This window comes from Pongo pygmaeus, chromosome 5 (genome assembly GCF_028885625.2).
Source record: "Pongo pygmaeus isolate AG05252 chromosome 5, NHGRI_mPonPyg2-v2.0_pri, whole genome shotgun sequence".
In the NCBI taxonomy this organism is placed as follows: domain Eukaryota; kingdom Metazoa; phylum Chordata; class Mammalia; order Primates; family Hominidae; genus Pongo; species Pongo pygmaeus.
This window is the reverse complement of record NC_072378.2, coordinates 156202687-156210984: the sequence shown is the minus strand read 5'-3', so window position 1 is coordinate 156210984 and position 8298 is coordinate 156202687. Positions and strand designations below refer to the sequence as shown.

General features: G+C 32.9%; 1 non-coding gene across 1 annotated transcript; it reads left to right on the top strand.

The window, feature by feature from the left end:
- Positions 1-217: 217 nt before the first annotated feature.
- Positions 218-281, top strand: LOC129039747 (U7 small nuclear RNA). The gene has a single exon (XR_008503450.1). It is a non-coding gene; the product is annotated as a U7 small nuclear RNA (small nuclear RNA).
- Positions 282-8298: the final 8017 nt, after the last annotated feature.

Sequence of the window (8298 nt, the reverse complement as noted above, 5' to 3'; positions counted from 1 at the left end):
GGCAAGCCTCAAGTAATTCCCATGAATAAAGGTCTAATTAAAAAGGTTTATTTAAAAACAAAAAAAAAACTCTATAATACACATGAATGACAATGGCACATAAGCAAGAACCAGGAGAAATAACAGAAGAATCAAACCTGAAAAGATATTAGATAGTGGACTTAACAGGCACAGAACAAAAAAACACATATATAATGTTTTAAGAAGTATAAGATATGAATGTTATGGCTCTTTTATAATTTGTCTAGCAGGTTTTCCACTTTTCACCAGAAACTGCCTCTCTCTCCTCTACACATAAAGAAATATAAGATATAATTTAAAATATAACAAAGAAGAGACTATCAATTTAACCAGTGAGTTTGAAAAATAACTTAATGAAATGTTTAGAAGTAAAAAAGATATATAAATGATAACAGTGAAATGGAAACATTATAATATACATGAAAATACAACATAAAATATAATAATACAATGAAATGTGTAATTTATGTTATATGAATATAAAAAATGAAATTAAAACATTAATTGTTAAACTATGTTAGATTTTGCTGAAGAGATAATTAGTGAACCGGAAGATAGAGATGAAGGAATTACTGAGCATAGAGCAACCCAGAGAAACAATCAAAATGGAAAATGAAAAAGAAAGGTTAAAAGTCATAGAGCAAAGAATGAGAGAGTCTAAAACATGCTTACTCAGAATTATAGAAAAAGAACAAAGAAATGGAGGAAAGGCAATATATTAAAAATAGCTGAGAATTTTCTGTAATTGATGAGAGACATAACATGTATTATTCATTAAGCACAATAGAAACCAAGTAGCATAAATAAAAGACAAACCCAACCTGGTCACATCATAATAAAATAGAAGACAAAACACAAAGAAAAGATCTTAAGAGTAGTCAAAGAGAAAAACAGAGCCCATGTAAGATTATGACAATTATCCCATTTTTAAACAGAAATCGTGAAAGCCATAAGCCAATAGAATAATATTTTTTAAGTGTGAGAGAAAAAAAACTGTCAACTTAAGATTGTAAAATTACCCCTAAAGACCAAGACGGAAATAAAAAGAAGTTTAGACAACAAAATAAGAATGTGTTCACTCTCAGAACTTCTAAAGGAAGTAGGAAAATGTTTCCAGAAGAAAGGAATGATACACACAAGAAAATGATGAGCAAATAGATTGGCAAACATATATGTAAATTTAAATATATATTCTGTCTAATTTGTGGAGTTATTCGAAACAATATGCAGCTCTCTACTGGACAAGTATCATTTTATTATCCTATATTAATAGTGAGGTGGCAGAAAAAGCATTTTGAGCTCCATGTATTGTTCTGGAGATTGGTAAAACTATCCTGATTAACTTTAGATTTTGTTAGGCTGGGTATGGATTATAAAATTCTAACAATGTTTTGTTTTGTTGTCTAAACTTCTTTTTATTTCCATCTTGGTCTTTAGAGGGAGTTTTACAATCTAAGTTAACAGTTTTTTCTCTCACACTTTAAAAAATATGATTAACCACAAAAGAATAGAAATTGAAATAAGTGAAGAGTAATAATATGATTGATTACATGAAGCCGATTAATCACAAAAAGTGAAGGAGAGAAAAGAAAGTAAATGACAGTTGTAAAACACAAAATAACATCCTAAAAGTGAATGTAAATACAATTCTAATAATCAATATAAAGAGGCATTGATTGTTAGACTCAAAAAGGTAGAGAAATATAGAGAGATACAAACATAGACATAGATCTCTAGCTATATCCTGTTTATAAGGTGCACACTTAAAACATTAAGACACAGCAAAGGTGAAGGTATAAGGATGGAAAATTTTGCACCAGGTAAATACTAACAAAAGAAATCATGTTTATAATGTAATATTAAAAACAGACTTCAAAGAAGAAAGTATTACTAGAGATATAGAAAGATGATGATTTATTCACCAAAGATATATAACACTCAGACAAGATTATAAGTTTTACAAACATTAACTATTTCAATCCTCTTAAAACTTGATGAAATACATTTTATCTCCATTTCACAGATAAGGACATAGAAACACAGAGGTTTCAGTAAAAGTTGAATTCATCAAAGATATAATCATTTTAAACTTGTAGAAGCCTAATAGAAGAGTTTCAAATTATATAAAGCAGAAATTAACACAATTCAGAGAAATAGAAAAAGTCATCATCACTGTGAGGTTTTTTTTTGATTTTTTGTTTTTTGTTTTGAGACGAAGTCTTGCTCTTGTGCCCCAGGTTGGAGTGCAATGGCACGACCTCGGCTCACTGCAACTGCTGTCTCTTGGGTTCAAGAGATTCTCCTGCCTCAGCCTCCCAAGTAGCTGGGATTACAGGCGCCTGCCACCATGCCCGGCTAATTTTTGTATTTTTGGTAGAGACAGGGTTTCACCATGGTGGCCAGACTGGTCTCGAACTCCTGACCTCAGGTGATCCACCAGCCTCAGCCTCCCAAAGTGCTGGGATTACAGGCATGAGCCACCGCACCCAGCCCAGTGTGAGGTTTTAATATACCTCTCTCATTGTCATTAGGCTGAAACAAATACAAAAGATTTGAATGATATAAAAAACAAACTTGATGTAAAGGATATATGACAAACAGTATACTTAAACAAATGGAGAATACACATTCTCTTCAGGCATACTTTAGCTATTTACAGCAATTGATCATAAAGTAAGTCTCCACAGATTTTAAGAAATTCATATTATTCAGATCATGTTTTCTGTTCATGATGCAATTAGATTTGAAATGAACAACAAAGCAGATAACTAAAAACAGCAACGAAATATGTTTGTAAATGTAAATATGTATATTGTATAAATATATAAATATATACATGTATATACACATATACAAACAACTCGTGTTTAAAAAATTCGAATGCACATTTAAAAACACTGAAATCTGAATTACACACATTTAAAACACATTCGAATGCGCATTTAAAAACACTGAAATCTGAATTACAATCAAAATACTATATAGCAAAGTTTGTGGGATGAATTTGTCCATTAAATGACATGTACAAGAATTTATAACCAGTTTTATTCATGATAGACAAATAATCCTGGAAAGAACCAAATATCCACTAACATTAGAATGGATAAAGTATGGTATATTGTGGTATACCAATACCAGTAAAAAAGAATGAATCTCTTACACACACAATAAGGATAAATATGACAAACATTGTTTGGGGCTAAAAAGACAGATACAAAAGACTATATACTATATTATCATATATGAGGAGACTCTGTCTATATCTAAACAGCTGAATGTACCCAGATCAAAGTATATATGAATGAGACTCTGTCTACATATAAACACCTGAATGTACCCAGATCAAGGTATGAAACATTTCAAGCACCCAGAAATCTCCTCCATACCCGAACCCAGTCAATAACATTCTACTCTGAGAGAACCCTTATAGTGACTTCTATCACCATAGATTAGTTCTTGCTTTTTCTTTACTTTTTAATATTATCATACAGTATATAGTCTCTTGTATCTGTCTTTTTAGCCCTAAACAATATTTGTGATATTTATCCTTATTGTGTGTGTAAAAGAATCATCTTTTTTACTGGTATCAGTATACTATACTTTATTCATTCTAATGTTAGTGGACATTTGGTTTTTCCAGAATTATTTTTCTATCATGAATAAAGCTTGTGTGTGTGTGTGTGTGTATACATATATTCTTAGTGTGTGTGTGTATATATAGTGTGTATGTGTGTGTATATATATATAAATATATATATATATTCTTTGAACTGTTTGCTTAAGATCAGTGCATTTTATTCACTTTACCACGTGTTTTTGTCCTTAATAAAATGGAAAAAATATGGTTGGCTGTAACTGATGAAGTTCTTAAAGGGAAACATGTATCCTCAAAAACATATATTTAGAAAAGACAAAAGCTAAAATTTAATGAGCTAAACATATTATATAAGAAGATAGAAACATCAGGGATGAAAGAAGCAAAGAAGTATAAATGAAAACCTTTAAAAAATAAAAGCAAAAATTAATGAACTAGAAAAAGAAAAGAAAATGTAGTAGAAGGAATCAACGATTCCAAAATAAAAGTGGTTTTTTGAAAAGACTGATAAAAATCAAGAAAGCTCCAATAAGCTCAAACAAGGAAAGATGGGACACATTAATATTAGGAATGAAGAATAGAATATAACCGCAAATAGAGCAGAGATTTAAAAGGCAATGGTATTGATAATAATACGTAATATTTATTGAATATTTGATAAGCCTTAGGCTTGTTCTAAGTCCTTTATATATTTGTCACTTCATTTAATCCCCATGACATAAAATACCCTGAGGTGTGCATTTTATTATGCCCACCTTTTTTTACAGATTTATGCCAATGCTTTTAAAAATTAATGAAAACTTGGCAAATTCCTAGAAAAACATAATTTAGCAAAACTCTCAAGAGGAAATTTAAAAGTCTAAAAAGTTACATAATGAAGTTGAATAGTTAAAATTCTACTATATAATCAAAAAACAACTCATTCCCTTTTTAAATAATCTGTTCCATATAATAGAAAAATGAAAAACTTCCCAATATATTTTATTAAATACTATGACACCAAAACAAACAAGAAAGAAAAACTAAAGGCTAGTTTCATTCATACAGTTGCAAAGACTCTAAACAAAATATAATCAAATTGAATCTATCAGTATATTAAAGAATAATGGAACATACCTAAACTGAATTTATACCAGGAAAGAAGTGTTAAAATTTGCAAATCTATTAATGTAATACACCATATTAACAGATTAAAGGTGAAAAAACCATGTAATAATTTAAGTAGATGCAGGAGAAGCATATTACATATATCACTAATCCTACTGAAACCACTGAGAGATAGATATTATCCTCATTTCACTAATAGGTAAATCAATAATAACTAATAATAAAAATAGCCAAATTTATAAAGTGCATGTTTTATACTAAGTACTATGCTAAGTAATTTGCAATAATTATTTTATACTTAATTACAGTCTTAAAAGCTCTGCACTATTATGATTCTTATTTCACAGCCTGTTATTTTTGCACTCAATTTTCACAAATTTGAGTCTGAAGCAATATTATTCTGCAGCTTCCCTGCCCAATGAAGGAAAATAACTTGAACCACTTAATTAAAATAGTGTGTTTTAGTTATATCTAATGCAGAACAACCAACACCACAATTTTTTTCATTAGCTATAGGTCCAACTTAAAATTGTTTCTAATCATGAAGAAAAGTTGGACATGTGTATTTCTAATGTGTGTGTATACTATCTTACATTTAAAAGATGATGGATTTTGGCTATTGTTATACTTTAAGCATTTTGGCACACTCCATTGTTGATTTGCTTTTACAAAACAAAAAAGGAAATGCTTTGAATTATACACAGATATTTGTATAAATTTCATCCCCCTACATCTGTATCCTATTATAATTGTTCAATCCCTAAAGCGAATGCTTTCAAATGCATAATGTGAATATATTTTTATAGATTATTGCTTCAGTAATTATACATTAATGTGAATTACAAAAAATCAGTTATAAAATGCACATCCAGAAAGCTCAGGAAATATTACATCTCAAGGAATTTAGCATTTAGCAAGATTTGAAATGTAAAACTTTATTTTAAAGCAAAACCATAAGGATGACTCCTATACAGCCAAGAATATTTGAATTCTTGGTTCAAAAATTTATATGAACCAAGAAACAATGATTCCACCATATCTTTAGAAATATAACTTAGATATTTTCATATCTGATAACATTCCCAAGTTATACAGAAACCCTGATATAAAAAACCTCTTTCAAGTGTTCTAGAGCTCACATATTTTTCTTATAAAAGCAAAGCTGAAACCTTTCTGAAATTGTTTCCTTTTTGTGTGCACATGTACATGTGTGTGAGCATGCACATATATTCTTTTAAGTGGTGACTAATCTTAATGCATCTAGTCTACCTTCTGTGTCTGGTGAATGCTTTTATGCTTTTCTTGCTCCTGGGATGTTACCAAGCTTTCAAAATCTTACTCAGGTGATGTGAAGAATAAAAAAAAAATGTTATATATGCCCTTTCATGGCTGCCCTCGTAATGTGCAACACAGAACATCACTTAGGATTTAAAGGCCCATAAAATAGAAAGCTTGCTTCACCCCTTGACTGCTCCGTGCATGCAAGTTGCAGCACCCTGTGATATTGGAATTTTATGAGTGTTGAAAGCTGAGGTGTTTTAAGCCTCAGCAGCATATATTCATTCTGTTATGGTAACCCAGGTCAAAAGCAGCACAGGATTTTTTAGCTCTCTGTATTTTCTCTGTCTTTGAAACTGTTCCTAGACATCCCAATTCTGCACAGCAAAATGCCTGCAAGCATATAATAATTCAGTTAATTAGTAACAAGAAATGAAAAGTATATATTTTCTTTCATTGAACAAAATAAAAATGAATGTATTTCCAAAGAAGTCAGGAACAGCAAAAATAGTGGCATGTTTCCTCTTTAAAATGGCATAAGCAGACTATAACAAGTTAGGACCTTAAAAAAGGAACAGAAATCAATACTATTGTCTGCCTAGTATTGTCTAATTTTAGAAAGATATAATCTGCTAGAAGAGAACCCAGTTATGGACATACCAGGAAAGTCAGCACTTTAGCACAATGTGGGATGTTGTAAGAGAAATGAGGAAGCTAAAATCGGCTGAACGTGTAGACTGTAATCCTAAGGGAGGGTGAATCTGGGAATATGAGCCACTCCTATGACTGGGGCTCCAGGGGCTGCCTTTTGGAATACTTTGGCCTTTCTCCCTGACCTTACAATTTGATAACACAAGGGCTTGTGTGACCTGAAATCATTGTATTATTATTTCATATGGTTATTTCAATTTAAAAAATTGTTGCTTCTACTCTGCACAAACCACTAAGAGAATAACAGACAGTGATTACCCCAAGAAATTTTTATATTCTTATAGGAGGAATATGAAAACTATAAAAGCAATTATAAGGCGACATTCAAACATGAAATAGAAATAGTTATAGCTGCATTTGGATAATTCTCATTTATGGTTAATGAAACACTCTAACATGTATCCTTTTGTTGTGCTTCACAACATTCCTGAACAGTAGATACAGCAGCAGGGAAAATTGAAACTCACAGAGGTTGAGGGACCTATCTAAGGTCACATAGCTTGTGAGCTGCAGAGCTGGAACTAAACACCATTCTTCTTATTTCAAGTCCAGTTTTCGTTCCATTACAGATTTAGTACATATTTGGCACTCCAATTTCCACTAAGCAAAGCCATGCCAGGTAAAGGGAAGAAAGAAAGGGAGAGAGAGAGAGAAGAGGGGGTGGGAGGGGAAAGAGGGAGAGAGAGAGAGAAGAGGGGGTGGGAGAGGGAGAGAGGGAGAGAGAGAGAGAAAAGAGGGGGTGGGAGAGGGAGAGAGGGAGAGAGAGAGAGAAGAGGGGGTGGGAGAGGGAGAGAGGGAGAGAGAGAGAGAAGAGGGGGTGGGAGAGGGAGAGAGGGAGGGAGAGGGAGAGAGGGAGAGAGAGAGAGAAGAGGGGGTGGGAGAGGGAGAGGGAGAGAGAGAGAGAAAAGAGGGGGTGGGAGAGGGAGAGAGGGAGAGAGAGAGAGAAGAGGGGGTGGGAGAGGGAGAGAGGGAGAGAGAGAGAGAAGAGGGGGTGGGAGAGGGAGAGAGGGAGAGAGAGAGAGAAGAGGGGGTGGGAGAGGGAGAGAGGGAGAGAGAGAGAGAAGAGGGGGTGGGAGAGGGAGACAGGGAGAGAGCATACAGGTGGAGAAAGGAAGACCAGTGGGAAGGGAAAGATGTAACAGGAAATCTGAGTACCGGGCAGGAAATGTGTTTTCCCCATTATGCCCCACCCACCAATGTTTCTAGGGCCCCTTCAGTTCTATAGCCTTTCTCATTTTGTTTAATTTAATGTTTATTTCCTCCTTCAACAATTCTCCCTCATGGTTGAGATTTCATAGTTTTGAAATGAAACATTCTTTGTCTAAAGTTGTTTGCCTTGGATGATCCTTTCATCTTATCTCACTTTTCCTTTCCACACATTGAATTCTTTTTCTCCTCCTGAGTTTTATGTCCTGCCTTTAAATTAAGTTACTGAGGGAGTTGTGTAAATTATTTTAGGCTTTAAGAATCCATATCCTTGTTTTGAAATTCTAGAGACTCATCTAACTGTCAATGTTTCACAATCTCATTTCAATATTGAAAAAAAAATCAATTGTTAAAAAGTTATAATGCCCATAGCCTGTTTA